Below are 24,111 nucleotides of genomic sequence, written 5' to 3'. Positions count from 1 at the left end.
TCAGGATTTCTCTGATTCCAGGAAAAGGCTTAGGGAATTTTTTTTTTACCCCAGCATAGGCCTTTAGCTATACCTCCTGTTCTGAATGTGGTGGAAGATGTGTTTGCAGAGGCTTCTCTTAATCCTGATTCTTTGCCTCCTGCTCCTGTTAAACCGGATAGGTATTACAGGGTGCCTGAAGCTCATAAGTATCTTTTTAAGAGTCCTAGGGCAGACCCAGAAACTGTTAGTCAGGGGCCTAAGGGTGTTAAGGCTTCTGTTGTCAAGAATCCAGTTCCGGCAGATAAAGAGGCCAGGGCCTTGGATAGGTGGGGAAAGAAAGTTTATACTTCTTCCACTCTAGCCATGAGAGCTTTGAATTGCCAGTTTCACATGTTGAAATATCAAAATTATCTCTTTTCTCAGTTGAAATCTAAGGTTGATGCTCTGGCGGAAGGTATTGATTGTAAAGAGTTACAAGATTTAGTGCATGTTTCTGAACAGGTGGGTAAGCATTCTTTGCAATGTGGTTTTGATGCTGTTCAGGCCTCGTCTAGGGTGGCTACCACTGGGTCAGTTCTTCGCAGGCATGCCTGGCTGAGGGATCAAAATTTATCTGACCATGTTAAAACTAGGATTTTGGATGCCCCTTTGCAATCTGATGTTTTGTTTGGTTCTCCTGTTGAGGCAGTTTTAAAGAAAATGGAAGACAAGGCTAAGTCTATGCAGACTGTTAAAGATTTTTTGCAGGTTCAGCCTCCAAAGTTTAGTAGAAATTGGCCTACTAAAGGGTGGACGTATCCTTCTTATGATTCCCAGTCTAGGGGTAGATCTAGACGTGGCAGGGGCAGAGGTCAGGGCTCTTTCAGGCCTAGAACAGGGAGCTCTCCTGCACAGTCTTCGGGTGAGGGCAGGGGTCAGTCCTTTCGTAAACAGACCCAATGACCTACCTTTTCAGCTACCAGAACCTTCTCGCCTGGCAGCACCTTTGGGAGGAAGGTTGGCACTTTTCAAAGAAAATTGGAGTTTGATTACCCAAGACAGATGGGTACTGGATATCATACATCACGGTTACAGGTTTTATTTCCATACCTTGCCTCCTTTCAAAGGCATGCCAGTCATTCCTCCTCAACAAAGAATAGAGGCTCACAAGCAAATTTCTCTGTTACTCCAAATAGGGGCCATACAGCCGGTTCCTATGCCAGAAAGGGGCCTAGGATTTTATTCTCGCCTGTTCCTTGTGCCAAAAAAGGGGAACACGTGGAGACCAATTTTGGATTTATCTATCCTCAACACTTATCTGGACATTCCCAAGTTCAAAATGTTGACGTTACAACAGCTTTTACCTCTACTGGGCAAGGATCACTGGATGGTAACTTTGGATCTCAAGGAGGCTTACCTTCATGTTCCTATCAGGCTAAGTTGCAGGAAATATCTGCGTTTTCGGACTGGGACTTCTCACTATCAGTTCTCTGCATTGCCCTTTGGCTTATCTACTGCGCCCAGAGTATTTACGAAAGTTCTGGCTCCAGTGATAGCTTTTCTTCAGGCTAAAAGGAATACAAATCTATCCTTATTTGGACGATTGCCTGATTCTGGCTCAAGGAAGGGACGAGCTTCTTCGTCATTTGGAATATGTGATAGCAGTGCTAAGATGCCTGGGGTATTCTGTGAACGAAATAAAGTCCAGTCTAGTACCCTCTCAAGACATGTGCTTTCTGGGTGTAAGACTGAATACAGCATCCCAGATGGCCTTTCTAACCCCAGACAAACAAAAGAATCTTTCCCTTTACTTCCATCATCTATCTCTTCAGTCCGGGCTGACTGCAAGGACAGTCCTTCAAGCCTTAGGGTTCATGGCATCTTGTATTCTGGTGCTTCCCAATGCCAAACTGCATATGAGGAAGTTGCAATGGTATCTCAAAATGTATGGACACAGCACTGCCAGCATCTGGACACTGTCATTCAAATAATACCTTGCATTCAAAAGGAATTTTGTGGTGGGCTCAGGAATGTCACCTAAACAAGGGACTCTCTGTGACCCGGCCAGAGGCGAGTCAAATTTTAACGACAGATGCCTCAGACAAAGCTTGGGGAGCTCATCTAAGCGGAAAGTGGATACAAGACAAGTGGCCTGTCAGACTACAGCATCTACATATCAACTTGAAGGAGATGTTAGCAGTCCAGTTTGCATTAATAGCTTTCAAGGATTTACTTCTTCCAGGGCAGGTGTTGATTCTAACAGACAACACAACTGTCATGTGGTACATCAACAAGCAAGGGGAACACATTCTTATCCTCTATGCAGGCAAGCAATGATTTTGTGGGAGACTGCTCTCAGTTTACAACTAAGTCTTCAGGCAAGGTTTCTGCCGGGAGCACAGAACTCCTTAGCAGATGTGTTAAGCAGACAAATCATGGATCCCCACGAGTGGAAACTGGATCTTCATGTATTTCAGAAATTGACAGTGTCCTGGGGAACTCCAGACATAGATCTGTTCGCTTCTCCACTAAACCACCAGCTGCCAAAGTTTTGCACAAAGCGGTTTCATCCCACAGCTTGGAAAGTGGATGCTCTTTCTTTCAGTTGGAAAAATCTTCATGTGTATGCCTTTCCACCTCTGCCTCTCCTCCCAAAGGTACTTCTGAAGGTCAGACAGGACAAGCCAAGGATGATTTTGATAGCTCCAGATTGGCCTCGACAGCACTGGTACCCATTACTGAGAAGTCTAGTACAGAAGCCTCCATGGCCTTTGCCTTTGATTCCACATCTGTTGTCCCAGGAGGACAGTCATTTGCTCAATGTCAAACTTCACTCTCTTCACCTAACAGCATGGCATATTCTGTTTTAAGCCATAGAGGGTCTCAACTTCCACAACAAGTTTTGAATGTGATTTTGGAAGCTAGAAGGCCTAGTACAAGGAAAGTGTACGCAGATAAATGGAAGAGATTTTTATTTTGGAGTGCAGCTAAGGATTTGGATGTTTCTGAGCCTGATTTAAGTGTGGCTCTTCAATATCTTACTGAGTTATTGGACAAAGGTTTGTCCTTCTCTTCTATTAAGATTCATGCTGCAGCAATTTCAGCTCACTACGACTGTGACCCACCATTGTTTTCTCATCCTTTGTTCAAGCAATTTCTTAGAGGGGCAAAGAATATAAGACCCCGAAGGGCTCCTACTCCTGCTTGGGATCTCAATTTTGTGTTGGAGAAACTCACTCTACAACCTTTTGAGCCTGCAGCTACTGCTGAGTTGAAATATTTGTCATGGAAGACTGCTTTTTGTTGGCCATTACCTCTGCAAGAAGGGTTTCTGAATTGCAGGCCCTTATGGCAGTTGAGCCTTTCTTAATTTTCCATAAGGATAGGGTATCTTTACGTACTAATCCTTCCTTTATGCCTAAAGTGGTTTCTAGTGTGGCTTTAAACCAAACTATTCATTTGCCTACTTTTATGCAAATCCCCAAACTAAAGGGGAAAAGATTTTGCACACTTTAGATGTACACAGGCAGTTGCGATATTATTTGGACAGAACTAAAGGGTTCAGACAATCTCAGCAGTTATTAGTTTCTTTTGCTTTGTGCTCTCAGGGCAAGCCTGTGTCAAAACAAACTATTTCTAAGTGGATTGGATTTTGCATTGCTTTCTGTTATTCCCATCATGGCAAAGAGATTCCAGCTGGGATTAGGCCTCATTCCACTAGGGCTACTGCCACTTCAACAGCTTTTTGAGGGGTGGCTACTAAGGATATTTTGGAGGCAGCCACTTGGAGTTCAGTGCATACCTTCTCTAGGCATTACCACCTTCCACTGTACTCTAAATCCAGGGCTGGTTTTGCCACTGCTGTGTTGCAGGGCATTTTGGCAGCTCCTGCTTCATTATAGTTTAGCCATCCTCCCTTACCTCTGCTTTGGGATTCTACCCAAGTGTTAGGACTGCAGCAATGTGAGATGAAGAACATAGTACAGTTTTGTACCTACCATAAATGTAGATGTTCGAGGATCCACATTGCTGCAGTCCAATTTACCCTCCCTCCTTCCCCTCTGTAGTTTGAGGTGGTTGTGTGGGTTGGGTTATACATCTGAGGTATAATTGTATAATTGTATATATTGTACATATTTTTGGTGTTAGGCTGGTTAGTTGTTTAGTTGTTGTCTATGGGTTTTGACCTTTCTTTTTAGGGTCTTCTGACATCTGGGGCAAGAAAAGACTGAGGATATGACGTCGGTCATGCGCATTTGTACCCTGACGTTCTGATGTCAGTCAAATGCGCCTTGACCGACGTCAGCCTTATACTCTGATATTCGGGCCGACCAAGGGACAGCGGACTACCCCAAGTGTTAGGACTGCAGCAATGTGGATCCTCGAACATCTACATTTATGGTAGGTACAAAACTGTACTTTTAGGCGGGAGGGGGTTCGTTCTGTAGTTCGTGCAAGACGCAGCCTGGGACACCATCTGGTCCTATTGACGCTGTGTTTTTGGCTTTTGAAAGGGCTGTTTTCACCTGTGCGTCTGTGATTTTTGGGACACTACACTTTTCTGGTATTGTTGTGGGCCCTTTTGGAGGTGAGAGGGGGGTGAAGTTTGCACTTAATCTATCTGCCAGGATGTTGGCAATATCAGTACATTCAGTATATTTTGTGCTATTTTGCACTAGTTCAATGCATATCTACGAGTTGCCACTTAACATAGCTAAAGAAGGCTTTGTGGTTATCTTTTGAATCCTTGGCTATTTTTCTTTCGAAGTTAGCCTTAGATGATTTCATGAGGGACCTTAGTTTCTTACTGATACTGATCAGGGATGTCTTTCCTTCTTGGGATTTGCTTTTTTTCTGAACTAGTTTCCTCCTTATATTGTATAGCCTGTTTATTGCAGGGGTCCACCAAACTGGTTTCCTTCTCTTAGGGGAGTGAGTCTTGGTTTTGCTAAGGATGGCACAATCCGTGCATCCTTGTAGGTACTCATAGAGTGCATTTGTAAAGGTTTCTGCATCTTGGGCAGCGTTATCCTTTAGCGTGGGGGCTGTGAAACTTACCACCTCTGTCTTAAGTAAGGTGAAGTTTGATTTAGAAAAGTTTTTTACTGTGGTTTCCTTAGTTGGGGGTGGTGGTGTGGTGTGGACATCCAGAGTGATTAGTTTATGGTCTGATCTAACCAGTGATGGGTTGACCTCCGGTGTGGAACACCTGTCGCCCATGTTGGTGATGACCAGGCCCAAATTCACCTCTGGTAGGGGAGTTTACCAGCTGACCCAGGGCATTTGAGTTGATGAATTCCAGGAAGCGCTGGGCCTGGGAATTTGTACTCGAGTAGTTTTCCCAGTGAATGGTAGGGTAATTGAAATCCCCCAATATCAGGGTGTTCGGTAGGACCTTCATGTTTTCCAGTGTCTCCAGAAAGGTGGAGTGGTGGTCCTGGGTCATGGAGGGTGTAGCAGGCCACAATTTGCATTGCAGATTTGCCCGATGTTAGTTGCACATGGACAATCTCAGAGGTATCATGCTGCGCCACTAACCTGGAGGTGTAGATATCCTTGATGAATATGGATACACCCCCTCCTTTTGTGTTTCGGTCTGTGTTCTGTGGCCGAAATGTGTGGTATGAGTTGTAGCCTGGTAGTGCTGGGGTGCTGTCTGGAGCCTTGAACCAGGTTTCAGTAACTGCACAGATGTCGACATTCTCCATACTGAGGAGTGCTTCGAGCGCGTTCATTTTGAGATTTAAACTCCTGGCGTTGAGTAGCGTAACCCTCAGTTTTTTGTTAATTGTGCTGTTCACGGAGGTGGGTTTGACTTTTGAGCCTTGCCTAAAAAAGGCATTATGGGGGCAGCAAGAGCCTTGGCCAGTATTCAAAGCCTAGGGTTGATGGCTGCAAGCAGTCTCTTGCGAAGCAACGCGGCTTGTCGAGCATGTCGTCCCAGGCTGACTGACACTGGATCCCCTTTGAATGACACCAGAAGCTTAGCCAATTGTTGAAATTGATCATTTTTTCTTTATACTGAGGTATCATTCTTGGTGAGGGCAGGATGCTACTCAGGGTCAGGGTCATACCAGCCTGGGCTTACATGATCAGAGAGCTGTTCCATGTCTCTTTTCATGTAGTCCAGGGAGGTACGTCTGAGGTCGTTCACACCAGCATGTACAATGACAGAGTTATATTTCTACTTGTTCTGGAGTGACCTGAGTGCTTGTGTTATGTGGCGGATTCTGGCGCCCGACAGACAGCTAACAATGACCTTCTGCTTGTCCAGCCTAGTGAGTGGGACGTCAGTGTGCCTGACTATAGAGTCACCTATTACTAGTGTGTTAGTATGTTATTTCGCCTTAAGGGCTGTGATTGTGCAGCACACTGATTTTGTGTTTTATGTGTTGTCTGGTTTGTGACTGGAAGTGCAGGTTGTTTGAGTGTCTGCTTTGGAGGTCTCTGATGCTTTTGCAGGTTTTTATTTAGAGCCTCCAAGTATGATTTTGTGTATTTGTGTATTTTTTGTCAGTGCTGTTTTAGTAGGTCTGTGTGCGGCTGGCGTTGTGGTTCAAGTGTTAACCTTCTCCTCTTGACTGTCTGTTCCAGTCTTGGGTGGAGACAGCTTAGCTTCCAGTTTGGCTGTATAAGTGCATCTCTCGCATATGTTAGTGTTTTGTGGTAGGAGCAGAGGGTTGTCTGTGTACATGAGGCAGTTGTAACATTGCCTCAGAATAGCCAGATTCACCAGCTGGACTGGAGAGTGCACCTGAAGTTGCCCTTTGGTCATGCCCGAATAGTAGGGTGAGCTGCTTAGTCGTTTGGTTGGTGAGGGGTGAATAATGAGCCTTGCCCTGCTGGGCATTCAGTGTCAGGGTATATTAGTGCTTGCTATTAGGTCTGAGCAAGTGCTGGGCTGTAAGATGCTTTTTGAGTGCTTAGGTTGAGAGTTAGACTAGTTTCAAGGGAAAAACTGAAGAGGAGACTGTGGAGCCAAGAATAATTTAACCGTAGCTAACCGGCACTGCCCGGTGCGCAAAACCATGCAAACACGGTTTTTATAGTAGGAAAATGAAAGAGGTAGAAATTAGCCCAAAATGGCCAATAAACTAGTAACTTCTGGGCTAGAACCACTCCTCAAGGGACAGATAGGTTGCTCAAAGCTCCCCTCTCTCACAGGTGAACAGAGAAACTTCCTTCTATCCAAGTAAGGTACGGGCAACTCAGAAACTAGTATCACAGCCCTGAATTCAGCACTAGCCTGAAAACTGGACTATACTAGCTTGGAAAGACAGGAAACCAGGAATTTTTTTGTTTTTTTGAAAAGATAAGGCAAAAACAGTAAAGAAATACACTTAAAACAGCTTTAAACGACTACAAACGATCAGAAAAGGCTATCGCACTTTAGTGTGTAGCCTACAACAGTTAAACAAATTATTTAAACAAAAAACAACTTTTTAAAAGTTCAGGTAGACAAATAATATGTTAAAACAACAAGCTTTTAAATTGCAATAAATGCTGGAAAATTTGCGTTTAGGCTGAAAACAGTTAAGTACAGCAAGAAAGTACAGAAAACTGATACTTAATCACTCCAAAGTCCCTCTTCTAAGCTAGAAGGCTTGTATCAGTTTAAGGCTTTCTAATGCTACCCAGTAGGTTAGTTACAGGAAAGATGGGAAACAAGCGCAGATGTGGTCTTTTAAACCATAAAGTTGAAAGAGATGGGCAACTGTCCAAATGGTCAATAAACTACAATTTCTGGGCCAAGAACCTCTCCTCTCATGGTAGACAGGCTACCTAGTGCTTACCACTCCCACTGATTAGCTAGAAGGCTTTCCTCCAACACAGAAATGCTTGCGGGGCTCAGAAGCTTATCAACAGTCCTGGACACAGCAATTCTGTATCTGGACTAGGCTAGTTACAGGGAAGGTGGGAAACAAGCGCAAGTACGGCTTTTAAACCAGAACATTGAAAGAGATGGAAAAAAAACTGCCCAAATAGCCAATAGCTACAATTTCTGGGCCAGGAACCACTCCTCTTGTGGTAGATAGGCTATCTAATGCTTACCACTCCTACTGATAAGCTGGAAGGCTTCCCTCCAACACAGGAAGGCTTGGGGGGCTCATAAGCATACAAAGAGTCCTGGATACAGCAAATCTCTACCTGGACTAGACTAGTTACAGGAAAGGCGGGGAGCAAGTACAAATGTAGGCTTTTAAGCCAGCAAGTTGAAAGAGATGGAAAACTGCCCAAATGGCCAAATAAACTACAATTTCTGGGCCAAAACTCACTCTTCCCATGGAGGATAGGCTACCTAGCGCTTACCACTCCCACTGATAAGCTAGAAGGCTTCCCTCCAACACAGAAAGGCTTGGGGGGGGGGTTCAGAAGCTTACTAACGATCCTGGATACAGCAGCTCTGTAACCAGACTAGGCTAGTTATAAGAAAGGCGGGAAACAGGCACAAGTGCAGCTTTCAATCCAGAAAGTTGAAAGAGATGGAAAAAAAAACTGCTCAAATAGCCAATAGCTACAATGTCTGGGCCAGGGACCTCTCCTGTTGTGGTAGATAGGCTACCTGATGCTTACCACTCCCACTGATAAGCTAGAAGGCTTCTCTCCAACACAGAAGGGCTTGGGGGGGCTCGGAAGCTTACAAAGAGTCCTGGATACAGCAAATCTGTACCTGGACTAGCCTAGTAACAGGAAAGGCAGGAAACAAGCTCAGCACAGGCTTTTAAATCGGAAGGTTGAAAGAGGTGGAAAAGCTTCCCAAATGAGCAATAAACTATAATTTCTGGGCCAGAAACCACTCCTCCTGTGGTAGATAGGTTACCTAGTGCTTACCACTCCCACTGATGAGCTAGAAGACTTCCCTCCAACACAGAAGGGCTTGGGGGGGGGGGGCTCAGAAGCTTACCAACAGTCCTGGATACAGCAAATCTGTACCTGGACTACACTAGTTGTAGGAAAGGCGGGAACCAAACACAAAATGGGCTTTTAACCAGAAAGTAGAAAGAGATGGAAAAACTGCCCAAACGGCCAATGAACTACAATTTCAGGGCCAAAATCCACTCTTCCCATTGTAGATAGGCTGCCTAGTGCTTACCACTCCCACTAATAAGCTAGAAGGCTTCCCTCCAACACAGAAAGGCTTGGGGGGGGGGGGGCTCAGAAGCTTACCAACAGTCCTGGATACAGCAAGTCTATACCTGGACTTGACTAGTTACAGGAAACAAGCTTAGAACTTTTTTTTGTTACAGAAAAGCAGTTAAAACAGCAGTAAATACAATTCAAATTATAGTGCAGGCCAGCACACCCGAGTATGTAGCAACAGTACGGCAAATACAGTTCAAATAAATGCAGTTAAATTAACAAATGACTAAAAAACAAGTGCAGAAGGCAGTAAATTAGAAGGCTACTAACAAACAGTAATAAGTGCAGAGTAAGAGCGACTAAATAGATAACAGCACGCAGAAGAGCTACTAAGACAGTTACAGTAAGAGCAGCTGAATAAAATATATATGTAATTTTTTTTTTTTTTTTTTTTTTTTTTTGAGGGAGGGAACCGAGCAGGATTAAGAGGCTACTGGGTTGTCCTTCCAAGATGTTCTCTTTGTACACAGTAGGAGTGCCCGAAATCAGAATATGATCTCACCGCACTCAGTTGAGTGAGCAAATGAGATGGGCCCAGAAGGAGCATCCAAATACAAATCTACAAGGCCAGTTTCAAAGCCACCAACATTAACACCAAAACAAGAACAGGGAGGGTGCATGAGGAACTAACTGTAGAGAGACAGCCACAACTTCAGTTATGTTAATATTCAGTGAAAAACACAAATAAATTAAATACAGTACTATATGCAAAAGAGCAGATAAAAGTGTACTTAAATTCACTTATACGTCCAGCTTATTTCAAGTAGATGTTAGCCTGCCAAAGCTCTGATATTAAACTCTGATATTTTTATCTTGTTTAATCCTGTAGCCATTTTCAATTTTGTCTATTGTATGTTCTACTGCAATATTTGGAACTTTTCTCCTTGGGTCTCTGCCCAGTTGGACTAACCCGTTCAACAAATGTCAAATAAATAAATGTTGGTGCCCCAAATTAAAATTGAAGGCCTGAGGCTGGATCCAGGTATGTAATCAAGTCCGTGACTTTAAGCTTCTAACTTAACGTGCAAGACTTTGGCTTTATTTAGCATGTTAACTGTAAATAAAATAATTACATATTTTACAGTAAACCAAAGCATGGTGGTAAAAACTATTTGTTTCCGAAGTTCTAACTTATTTTGTTTTTGCGTGTTATGACTGTTCATTATTTTGAACATTTTAATGCATTTGATGGCATTTATTGAAAAATTTTCCCATGACACTTTGGTCATATCTGTCCAGTTTTGAGTCAAATAATGTTTCATTATAGTGCACACTGCAATAATGATTTGTAAAACATTTATATTTAGTTCGAGAGAAAAAATGCAACAAGGTTCATTGCCAATTTCATAGGATATTTTTTTATGCCTGATAACTGATGGATAATACCAAAGATCATGTTATGTGTCTGCATTAGTCTCGGGACAGGAATTACATGGAAAATGCAGTACGTCTGCATTAGTCTCTGTGCACGAATTACATGGAACATGCAGTATGTTTGCATTAGTCTCGGTACAAGAATTACATGGAACATGCATGTAGTCTACATTAGTCTCAGTACAAGAAATACATGGAACATGCATGTAGTATGTCTGCATTAGTCTCTGTACACGAATTACGTGGAACATGCAGTATGTCTGCATTAGTCTCGGTACACAAATTACATGGAAAATGCACTATGTCTGCATTAGTCTCGGTACACAAATTACATGGAACATGTAGTATGCATTAGTCTCGGTACACAAATTACATGGAACATGCAGTATGTCTGCTTATCTCTCCATGCACGAATTACATGGAACATGCAGTATGTCAACATTACTCTCGCTACAAGAATTATATGGAACATGCATATAATATGTCTACATTAGTCTTGGTACAAGAATTACATGGAACACGTATGTAGTATTTCTGCATTAGTCTCTGTACACGAATTACATGGAACATGCAGTATGTCAGCGTTTGTCTCGGTACAAGAATTACAAGAAACATGCAGTATGCCTCCTTTACTGTCCGTGCACGAATTACATGGAACATGCAGTGTGTCTGCATTAGCTTCGGTACACAAATTACATGGGACATGCAGTAAGTTTGCGTTAGTCTCGGTACACAAATTACATGGAACATGCAGTATGTCTGCATTAGTCTGGGTAAAAGAATTGCATAGAACATGCAGTATGCCTGCTTTACTGTCCGTGCACGAATTACATTGAACATGCAGTATGTCTGCATTACTCTCGGTACACAAATTAAATGGAACTTGCAGTATGCCTGCATTAGTATCAGTACACACATTACATGGAACATGTAGCATGTCTGCATTAGTATCGGTACATACATTACATGGAACATGCAGTATGTCTGCATTAGTCTCAGTACATGAATTACATGGAACATGCAGTATGTCTGCATTAGTCTCGGTACACAAATTACATGGAACATGTAGTATGTCTGCATTAGTTTTGGTACACGAATTACATGGAACATGTATGTCTGCAGTAGTCTCGGTACACAAATTACATGGAACATGCAGTATGTCTGCTTTACTCTCTATGCACAAATTACATAGAACATGCAGTTTGCCTGCATTACTCTCGGTACAAGAATTACATGGAACATACATGTAGTTTGTCTACATTAGCCTCGGTACAAGATTTACATGGAAAATGGTTGTAGTACGTGTGCATTAGTCTCTGCACATGAATTGCATGGAACATGTAGTATGTCTTCATTAGTCTCGGTACATGAATTACATGGAACATGCTGTATGTCTACATTACTCTCGGCACAAGAATTACATGGAACATGCAGTATGTCTGCTTTACTGTCCGTGCGCGAATTACATGGGCATGCAGTATGTCTGCATTAGTCTTTCTACACGAATTACATGGAACATGTAGTATGTCTGCATTAGTGTCGGTACACGAATTACATGGAAAATACAGTATGTCTACATTAGTGTCGGTACACAAATTGCATGGAACATGCAGTATGTCTGCATTGGTCTCAGTACACGAATTACATGGAAAGTGCAGTATGTCTGCACTAGCCCTGGTACACGAATTACATGGAACATGCAGTATGTCTGCATTGCTCTCGGTACAAGAATTACATGTAACATGGATGTAGTATGTTTGCATTAGTCTCTGTACATAAATTACATGGAACATGTATGTCTACATTGCCCTTGGTACACAAATTACATGGAACATGTACTATGTCTCCATTAGTCTCAGTGCAAGAATTACATGGAACATGCAGTATGTCTGCTTTACTGTCCATGCACGAATTATATGGACCATGCAGTCTGTTTACATTTGCCTCAGTATACATACTACATGCAACATGCAGTATGTCTGCATTAGTCTTGGTACACAAATTACATGGAACATGTAGCATGTCTGCAATAGTCTCGGTACACAAAATACATGGAACATGCAGTATATCTGCATTAGTCTCAGTACACAAATTATACGGAACATGCAGTGTGTCTGCATTAATCTCTGTACACAAATTACATGGAACATATGCAGTATGTTTGCATTAGTATCGGTACAGAAATTACATGGCACATGCAGTATGTTTGCATTAGTCTCGGTACACAAATTACATGGAACATGCTGTATGTTTGCATTAGTCTCGGTACACAAATTACATGGAATATGCAGTATGTCTACATTAGTCTCGGTACAAGATTTACATGGAAAATGCATGTAGTATATGTCTGCATTAGTCTCTGCACATGAATTGCATGGAACATGCAGTATGTCTGCATTAATCTCGCTACACGAATTACATGGAACATGTATGTCTGCAGTAGTCTTGGTACACAAATTACATGGAACATGCAATATGTCTGCTTTACTCTCTATGCACAAATTACATAGCACATGCAGTTTGTCTACATTACTCTCGGTACAAGAATTACATGGAACATACATGTATTTGTCTACATTAGTCTTGATACAAGATTTACATGGAAAATGTATGTAGTATGTCTGCATTAGTCTCTGCCCATGAATTGCATGGAACATGCAGTATGTCTTCATTAGTCTCTGTACATGAATTACATGGAACATGCTGTACGCCTACATTAGTCTCGGCACAAAAATTACATGGAACATGCAGTATGTCTGCTTTACTGTCCAAGCGCGAATTACGTGGAACATGCAATATGTCTGCATTAGTCTCTGTACACGAATTACATGGAACATGTAGTTTGTCTGCATTAGTCTCGGTACACGAATTACATGGAACATACAGTATGTCTGCATTAGTCTTGGTACACGAATTACATGGAACATGCAGTATGTCTGCATTGCTGTCAGTACAAGAATTACATGGAAAGTGCAGTATGTTTGCACTAGTCTTGGTACAAGAATTACATGGAACATGCAGTATGTCTGCATTGCTGTCAGTACAAGAATTACATGCAGCATGGATGTAGTATGTTTGCATTAGTCTCTGCACATAAATTACATGGAATATATATGTCTACATTAGTCTTGGCACACAAATTACATGGAACATGTACTATATCTTCATTAGTCTCAGTACAAGAATTACATGGAACGTGCAGTATGTCTGCTTTACTGTCCATGCAAGAATTATATGGAACATGCAGTCTGTTTACATTTGTCTCAGTACACATATTACATGAAACATGCAGTATGTCTGCATTAGTCTCAGTGCACGAATTATATGGCACATGCAGTGTGTCTGCATTAATCTCTGTACACAAATTACATGGAACAGGCAGTATGTTTGCATTAGTCTCTGCACACAAATTACATGGAACATGCAGTATGTTTGCATTAGTCGCGGTACACAAATTAAATGGAATATGCAGTATGTCTGCATTAGTCTCTGTACACAAATTACGTGGAACATGCAGTATGTCTGCATTAGTCTCGGTACACATTTTACATGGAACATGCAGCATGTCAGCTTTCGTCTCGGTAGACCAATTACATGGAATATGCAGTATGTTTGCATTAGTCTCGGTACACAAATTAAATGGAACATGCAGTATGTCTGCATTAGTCTCTGTACACAAATTACATGGAACATGTACTATGTCAAAAAAGAAAAAAGATTGGCAAGACAAAGCTATGAAATTCTCTGCTTTAATAAAAACACACACAAGATCCAAATAGTGGTAAGCGCTTTCGGGTTCTCCAACCCTTCATCAGACAATTAAAACAGCATAGGTCTTCACTATTTAAATAATGAAACAACCAATCAAATTTCAATACATTACCCGCCTTTTTTGTAAGGCAGGTTTTAAAGGTACCATCTCATTTAGACCCGGATATCTGTGTGATGATAGTGTTATGATCCATTTTGATTCTAGTGTCTCTGTAAGTAATTTTATGTCCCCCCCTCTTACACCTAAATTCACATTAATAACAACTTTAAATAAAAATGCATGTGTAGGATTATCCATCAAGTGCCTATAGAGTGCATTATGTTGGTCTTTATTCCTAATGGAGGACAGATGTTGCAATATCCTAACCTTTAACATGTTGTTCGTCATCCCCACATAGAAGGCTGGACATTGTGTGCACTCGGCTAAATATACCACGTTGGATGTCCTACATGTAGCTCTTGCCTTAAACTGAAAAGACTGACCAGTCATGGGATGTTTAAAAGTGGTAGTCTTATTAATACTACTACAAGCCTTACACATACCGCAGGGTACCGTTCCTACATTGGTTAGTAATGGTCTCCGTCCAGAAACAGATTTTTCTCCACACAATAAATCCTTTAGATTTTTGTTACGTCTATAACCAAAATTAGGTGTATGACCTATTAAGTTATCCAACCTAGGATCACTCCTCAATATATTCCAATTTTTACACACTATACTCTGTATGTCATTGATGTTACTACTATAGGTGAAATATAACCTAACTTTATCAGATCTCTTGTTTTTCTGATGTACTTCACCTTCTGATTGACTTTGTCTCATCCATGGTTTATAACTATTGGTTCTCTTTTTAGAACTAGAATGAACTACCTTATTAACCATGTTTTCATTGTAACCTCTCTGTCCAAAACATGCTCTCAACCCCTCTACTTCTTTGTCATATTGTTCATCATCCAGGCATAACCTGGATGTTCTACAAACTTGACTCTTTACAATGTTAGGGAACATATAACGAGGGTGCATGCTGTCATATGATAATAAGTGATTTTTCCAACAATCTTTCTTATGTATGCTGGAAGTATATCCTTCCAAAGTGTGTTTTATCCTTACATCCAAAAAGTCTATCTGTTCCCAAGAATGAGTTAGTGTAAATCTAAAGAAAGAAGTTGTGGAGTGAAGATAATCCAAAAACTTATGTAACTTAACTACGGTACCCTGCCAAAAGATAAAAACATCGTCAACAAAACGCGTGTAAGCTCCTATACACTGCATCCACTCCTTATGGTTAAAGATGTTTACTTTCTCCCAGTAAAAAAGAACCAAGTTTGCATATGTATTGGCACAGGGGGTGCCCATGGCTACCCCCTGTGCCTGCCTATAAGCTTGTTGGCCCCCTATAAAAACATTGTTTTCTAAAACTACAGATAGCAATCTGCATATCAACTTAATCCTGCTATCTTCCTCACCCATGTCTCGTAGTACATGTCCTATTGCTTGTATACCATAACTATTGCTAATAACCGTAAAGAGGTTTTGCACATCTAAAGTGACCAAAATGGTGTTTATTTTGTGTTTGATTTCATTGGAAGTCCTTTAATATTGTGGGCACCCTCTCCACAAAAGGTTTTAAGGTGCATTCAAGCCAAATTGAAATATTCTCAGTGACCCACCCTCGGCCTGATACAATAGGCCTAAAGGGTGGGTCACTGAGTGACTTGTGAATCTTTGGTAACACTTTAAAAATGGGGGTAGTAGCCTTGGCTATCATCAAAAAATTGAGCAAATCATCATCTATCATCATTTCAAAGTTGAGCCGCTTTAACTCTTTATGTACGCCTTCTATCACTCTAGTAATAACAGTTGGATTAATAGGAATATAAGTGGTGTTATCTGCCAATAGTGCTTGCAATTTAATATTGTACATCTCCGTATCTAATACAACCACAGCTCCTCCTTTATCTGCACCTTTTATGGTTATGTCTTTGTTATTGGACAAATTCCTCAGTGCTGTCTGTTGTTTCTTAGTTAAATTAAAAAACTTATTAAATACACCTTTCTCAAAATAGCACCTCAAATCTCGTTCACAACTGTTAATAAACAGATTCATGGCTGGTGTAAATGGAGGTACATAGGTGCTGGGTTGTTTCAAAACTGTACCAAGAGATGTATCAGTCAATACACTGTTGGAGCCGTTATTAAACAAACACTTGAGCGCCAAATTCCTGCAGAAGAGTGCAATATTCAAAACAATGTCATTATAAATACTAGCCCTCCCAGGTACAAAAGTCAGACCTTTATTTAATACTGTTAACTCATCTTCAGTTAAAATGTGAGAAGATAAAATTGTAAACCATACCATTATTGATATGATCAGTCATTCCAACATCCGCCGCCTTTTGTTTGGGTCGCTCCCCTCGCTCAACGATCTCTTCCACGCTCCACGTTTTTTCACTGGAGCAGGTAGTCTCTCGAAAAAACGTTGTCGACCTTGCGCCTGCTTCGGGCGTGCTCCCTGCTCAATAAACTCTCCCGATAGATGTCTTGTTTGCTCACTTACTGAAGTCGCCAAGGAAAAAGAATCTGCGGCTGGCGCTATCACTGTTGGCTTATCCATGATGGTGGATCCTGACGTGGATGGCCCCTGTTGAACATCCTCACTTCCAGGCAAGGGTTGTGCCGTGGTTGTCATCAATTCCTTCGGTGTCGATTGTATAACTTCCATCGTTGTTGGTTCATTCCGTTCTCCTCCAGCACGCCCTCCATGATGACGTCTCGTCTCACGCCCAGTTCCACTTACGTTATCATTAGTTGAGGCCCCCTTGTTCCTCGGCCAGACAAAAATGTTGCCTGACGAGAAATCTTCAAAATCTCGTCTCAACTTATGGATTTTTTGCTTCCGCAGCTTTTCTTCATTGTCCATAAGATCACGTTGTAAGTTATTGAGTCTATGATGATACCCGCTTTCTTTAAAGTCCTCATTGAGCTTGCTTAATAGCACATCCACTTCATTTTGCAGCTCCAACATCTCCGGAGCAAAAAACTTACTAATTAAGTCCATATATTTAAAACTAGTTTCTATATTAAGTGTTTGCCATTGTGCAAGCAACTCAGGGTAACGGTCACCCTGAGTTGGCATGCACAAAATCCTCATACCACGCGGAATGATTCCGTATTGCTGACAGGCTTCAAAATGGAAATTCTGCCATTTGAGTCTCTGCAGTCTTGCAGCTTTGAAGCTCAAGTCACGTAGAAGATCCTCGAATCTCTTGTCAGTAGCTACTGGAACGTTACTGACTTCTAGTTCAGTTCTATTAACCATGAGACCAAGGTCCAATAGAGGATTTTTCTGGCACAGATAATCAGATAATCAGAAGACTTTTTAAAATTCGAGTCAACTCGACCATATCCTACACAAGGTTCCCCTTGCTTAAAAGTTTCCAATAAATCGTTCGCCATAGCCTGCCAAGCACCAAAGAACACACACCCAAACGTAGAAACAAAATACAATGTTCTGTGCTCAGGCTGAAGTCTTGCCAAATCAACTAAGTCAAAATCAAAAAAGAAAAAAGATTGGCAAGACAAAGCTATGAAATTCTCTGCTTTAATTAAAACTAATTAATGGATCATAACACTATCATCACACAGATATCCGGGTCTAAATGAGATGGTACCTTTAAAACCTGCCTTACAAAAAAGGCGGGTAATGTATTGAAATTTGATTGGTTGTTTCATTATTTAAATAGTGAAGACCTATGCTGTTTTAATTGTCTGATGAAGGGTTGGAGAACCCGAAAGCGCTTACCACTATTTGGATCTTGTGTGTGTTTTTACTAAAGCAGAGAATTTCATAGCTTTGTCTTGCCAATCTTTTTTCTTTTTTGATTTTGATTTAGTTGATTTGGCAAGACTTCAGCCTGAGCACAGAACATTGTATTTTGTTTCAACATGTACTATGTCTGCATTAGTCTCGGTAAAAGAATTACATGGAACATGCAGTTTGTCTGCTTTACTGTCTGTGCACAAATTGCATGAGACGTGCAGTATGTCTGCAGTACTCTCAGTACAAAAATTACATGGAACATGCAGTATGTCTGCATTAGTTTCGGTACACGAATTACATGGAACATGCAGTATGTCCGCAGTACTCTCGGTACACAAATTATATCAAACATGCAGTATGTCTGCTTTACTCTCCATCCACGAATTACATGGAACATGCAGTATGTCTGCTTTACTCTTCATACATGAATTACATAGAACATGCATGTAGTATGTCTGCATTAGTCTCTGTACATGACATGGAACATGGAGTATGTCTGCATTAGTCTCGGTACACGAATTACATGGAACATGCAGTATGTCTACATTAGTCTTTGCACAAGAATTACATGGAACATGCAGTATGTCTGCTTTACTGTCCGTGCACGAATTACATGGAACATGCAGTATGTCAGCATTAGTCTCAGTACACAAATTACATGGAACATGCAGTATGTCTGCATTAGCCTCGGTGCACAAATTACATGGAACATGCATGTATTATGTTTGCATTAGTCTCTGTACATAAATTACATGAAACATGTATGTCTACATTAGTCTTGGTGCACACATTACATGGAACATGCATGTCTATATTCTGTCTACACAAATTACATGGAACATGCAGTATGTCTGCATTAGTCTCGGTACACATATTACATGCAACATGCTGTATGCCTGCATTACATGTTTGCAGTAGTCTCTGTACACAAATTACATGGACCATGCAGTATATCTGTGTTAATCTCAGTACACGAATTACATGGAACATGCAGTATGTCTGATTTAGTCTCGGTACACGAATTACATGGAAAATGTAGTATGTCTGCATTAGTCTTGGTACATAAATTACATGGAACATGCAGTGTGTCTGCATTAATGTCAGTACATGAATTATATAGAAAATGCAGTATGTCTACATTATTCTTGGTACACAAATTACATGGAACATGCAGTATGTCTGCATTACTCTCGGTACACAAATTACATGGAGCATGCAGTATGTCTGCATTAGTGTCTGTACACAAATTACAGGGAACATATATGTCTGCATTACTTTCTACATGAATTACATGGAACATATATGGTCTGCATTAGTGTCTGTACACAAATTAAATGGAACATGCAGTATGTCTGCATTAGTCTCAGTACATGAATTACCTGGATCATGCAGTATGTCTGCATTACTCTCTGTACACGAATTACGTGGAACATGCAGTATGTCTGCATTACTTCCGGTACAAGAATTACATGGAACATGGAGTATGTCTGCATTAGTCTCGGTACACAAATTACATGGAACATGCAGTATGTCTGCATTAGTCTCAGTACACAAATTACATGGAACATGCAGTATGTCTGCATTAGTCTCTGTACACAAATTACATGGAACATATGTAGTATGTTTGCATTAGTCTCGGAAAAAGAATTACATGGAACATGCAGTTTGTCTGCTGTACTGTCCGTGCATGAATTACATCAGACGTGCAGTATGTCTGCAGTACTCTCGGTACACAAATTACATGGAACATGCAGTATGTCTACATTACTCTCAGTACAAGAATTACATGGAACATGCATGTAGTATGTCGACATTAGTCTTGGTACAAGAATTACAAGGAACATGCATGTAGTATGTCTGCATTAGTCTCTGTACATAAATTACATGGAACATGTAGTATGTCTACATTAGTCTCTGTACAGGAATTGCATGGAAAATGCAGTATGTTTGCATTATTCTCGGTACATGAATTACATGGAACATGGAAGTCTGCATTAATCTCGGTACACAAATTACATGGAACATGCAGTATGTCTGCTTTACTCTCCATGCACGAATTACATGGAACATGCAGTATGTCTGCATTACTGTCTGGACAAGAATTACAGGAACATGCATGTAGTTTGTCTACATTAGTCTTGGTACAAGAATTACATGGAACATGCAGTATGTCTGCTTTATTGTCCGTGCACGAATTACATGGAACATGCAGTATGTCTGCGTTAGTGTCGGTACACAAATTACATGGAACATGCAGTGTGTCTCCATTACTCTCGGTACACAAATTACATGGAACATGCAGCATGCCTGCATTAGTGTCTGTACACAAATTACATAGAACATGCAGTATGTCTGCATTATTCTCAGTATACAAATTACCTGGAACATGCAGTATGTCTGCATTACTCTCAGTACAAGAATTACATGGAACATGCAGTATGTCTGCATTAGTCTCGGTACATGAATTACATGGAGCTTGTAGTATGTCTACATTAGTCTCGGTACACGAATTGCATGGAACATGCAGTATGTCTGCATTAGTCTCAGTACACGAATTACATGGAAAATGCAGTATGTCTGCTTTAGCCTCGGTACACGAATTATATGGAACATGTAGTATGTCTGCTTTACTCTCTATGCACAAATTACATGGAACATGCAGTATGTCTGCATTACTCTTGGTACAAGAATTACATGGAACATGCAGTATGTCTACATTAGTCTCGGTACCTCAATTCCATGGAACATGCAGTGTCTGCATTAGTCTCAGTACAGGAATTGCATGGAAAATGCAGTGTGTCTGCCTTAGCCTAGGTACACGAATTACATGGAACATGTAGTATGTCTACTTTACTCTCCATGCACAAATTACATGGAATATGCAGTATGTCTGCCTTACTCTCTGTACAAGAATTACATGTAACATGCATGTAGTATGTCTACATTAGTCTCAGTACAAGAATTATATGGAACATGCATGTAGTATGTTTGCATTAGTCTCTGTACATAAATTACATGGGACATGTATGTCTACATTAGTCTTGGTACACAAATTACATGGAACATGCATGTCTGTATTAGTATCTGTACACAAATAACATGCAACATGCAGTATGTCTGCATTAGTGTCGGTACAGAAATTACATGGAACATGCAGTATGTCTGCATTACTCTCGGTACATGAATTATGTGGAATATGCAGTATGTCTGCATTACTCTCGGTACATGAATTATGTGGAATATGCAGTATATCTGCATTAGTCTCTATACATGAATTACATGGACATGCATGTAATATGTCTGCATTAGTCTCTGTACAAGAATTACATGGAGCATGCAGTATGTCTGCATTAGTCTCGGTAGACCAATTACATGGAACATGCAGTATGTCTGCATTAGTCTCGGTACACAAATTACGTGGAACATGTATGCCTGCATTTGTCTCTGTACAAGAATTACATGGAACATGCAGTATGTCTGCTTTACTGTCCATGCACAAATTACATGGAATATGCAGTCTGTTTACATTTGTCTCCGTACACATATTACATGCAACATGCAGTATGTATGCATTAGTGTCAGTACACGAATTACGTGGAACATGTATGTCTGCATTTGTCTCTGTACAAGAATTACATGGAACATGCAGTATGTCTGCTTTACTGTCCATGCACAAATTACATGGAATATGCAGTCTATTTACATTTGTCTCAGTACACATATTACATGCAACATGCAGTATGTCTGCATTAGTCTTGGTATACAAATTACATGGAACATGTAGCATGTCTGCAATAGTCTCGGTACACGAATTACATGGAACACGCAGTATATCTGCATTAGTCTCAGTACACGAATTACATGAAACATGCAGTATGTCTGCATTAGTCTCTGTACACAAATTACATGGAACATGCAGTATGTTTGCATTAGTCTCGGTACACAAATTACATGGAACATGCAGTATGTTTGCATTAGTCTTGGTACACAAATTACATGGAATATGCAGTATGTCTGCATTAGACTCTGTACACAAATTACGTGGAAGTTGCAGTATGTCTGCATTAGTCTCAGTACACAAATTACATGGAAAATGCAGTATGCCTGCTTTAGTCTTAGTACATGATTAACATGGCACATGTATTATGTCTGCATTACTCTTGGTACACGAATTACATGGGACATGCAGTATGTCTGCATTAGTCTCTGTACAGAAATTACATGGAACATGTAGCATGTCAGCATTAGTATCGGTACACAAATTACATGGAATATTCAGTATGTGTGCATTAGTCTCTGTACACAAATTACATGGAACATGTACTGTGTCTGCATTAGTCTCGGTAAAAGAATTACATGGAACATGCAGTTTGTCTGCTTTACTTTCCGTGCACGAATTGCATGGGACGTGCAGTATGTCTGCAGTACTCTCAGTACACAAATTACATGGAACATGCAGTATGTCTGCATTAGTCTCAGTACATGATTTACGTGGAAAATGCAGTATGTCTGCAGTACTCTCGGTACACAAATTACATCGAACATGCAGTATGTCTGCTTTACTCTCGATCCACGAGTTACATGGAACATGCAGTATGTCTGCTTTACTCTCCATGCACGAATTGCATGGAACATGCAGTATGTCTGCATTACTCTTGGTACAAGAATTACATGGAACATGCATGTAGTATGTCTACATTAGTCTTGGTACAAGAATTACATGGAACATGCATGTAGTATGTCTGCATTAGTCTCTGTACATGACATGGAACATGGAGTATGTCTGCATTAGTCTCGATACAGGAATTACATGGAAAATGCAGTATCTCTACATTAGTCTCGGTACACAAATTACATAGAACATGCAGTATGTCTACATTAGTCTCGGTACCCCAATTCCATGGAACAGTGCAGTATGTCTGCATTAGTCTCAGTACAGGAATTACATGTAACATGCAGTATGTCTGCATTAGTTTCTGTACAAGAATTACATGGAACATGCAGTATGTCTGCATTAGTCTCGGTAGACAAATAACATGGAACATATGCAGTATGTCTGCATTAGTCTCAGTACACGAATTACGTGGAACATGTATGCCTGCTTTTGTCTCGGTACAAGAATTGCATGGAACATGCAGTATGTCTGCTTACTGTCCATGCACGAATTACATGGAATATGCAGTCTGTTTACATTTGTCTCAGTACACATATTACAATCAACATGCAGTATGTATGCATTAGTCTTGGTACACAAATTGCATGGAAAATGTAGCATGTCTGCAATAGTCTCAGTACACGAATTACATGGAACATGCAGTATATCTGCATTAGTCTCAGTACACAAATTACATGGAACATGCAGTATGTCTGCATTAGTCTCTGTACACAAATTACATGGAACATGCAGTATGTTTGCATTAGTTTCGGTACACAAATTGCATGGAACATGCAGTATGTTTGCATTAGTCTTAGTACACAAATTACATGGAATACGCAGTATGTCTGCATTAGACTCTGTACACAAATTACGTGGAACATGCAGTATATCTGCATTAGTCTCAGTACACAAATTACATGGAAAATGCAGTATGCCTGCATTAGTCTAAGTACATGATTTACATGGCACATGTATTATGTCTGCATTACTCTTGGTACATGAATTACATGGGACATGCATTATGTCTGCATTAGTCTCTGTCCACAAATTACATGGAACATGTAGCATGTCTGCATTAGTATCGGTACATGAATTACATGGAATATGCAGTATGTGTGCTTTAGTCTCTGTACACAAATTACTTGGAACATGCAGTATGTCTGTATTACTCTCGGTACCAGAATTACATGGAAAATGCATGTAGTATGTCTGCATTAGTCTCTGCACACGAATTGCATGGAACATGCCGTATGTCTGCATTAGTCTCCGTACACGAATTACATGGAACATGCAGTATGTCTACGTTAGTCTCAGCACAAGAATTACATGGAACGTGTGCAGTATTTCTGCTTTACTGTCTGTGCACGAATTACATGGAACATACAG

The sequence above is a fragment of the Protopterus annectens genome, chromosome 7.part0, assembly GCF_019279795.1.
Source record: "Protopterus annectens isolate FY-2018-M chromosome 7.part0, PAN1.0, whole genome shotgun sequence".
NCBI lineage: Eukaryota > Metazoa > Chordata > Ceratodontiformes > Protopteridae > Protopterus > Protopterus annectens.
This window is presented reverse-complemented; position numbering follows the sequence as displayed.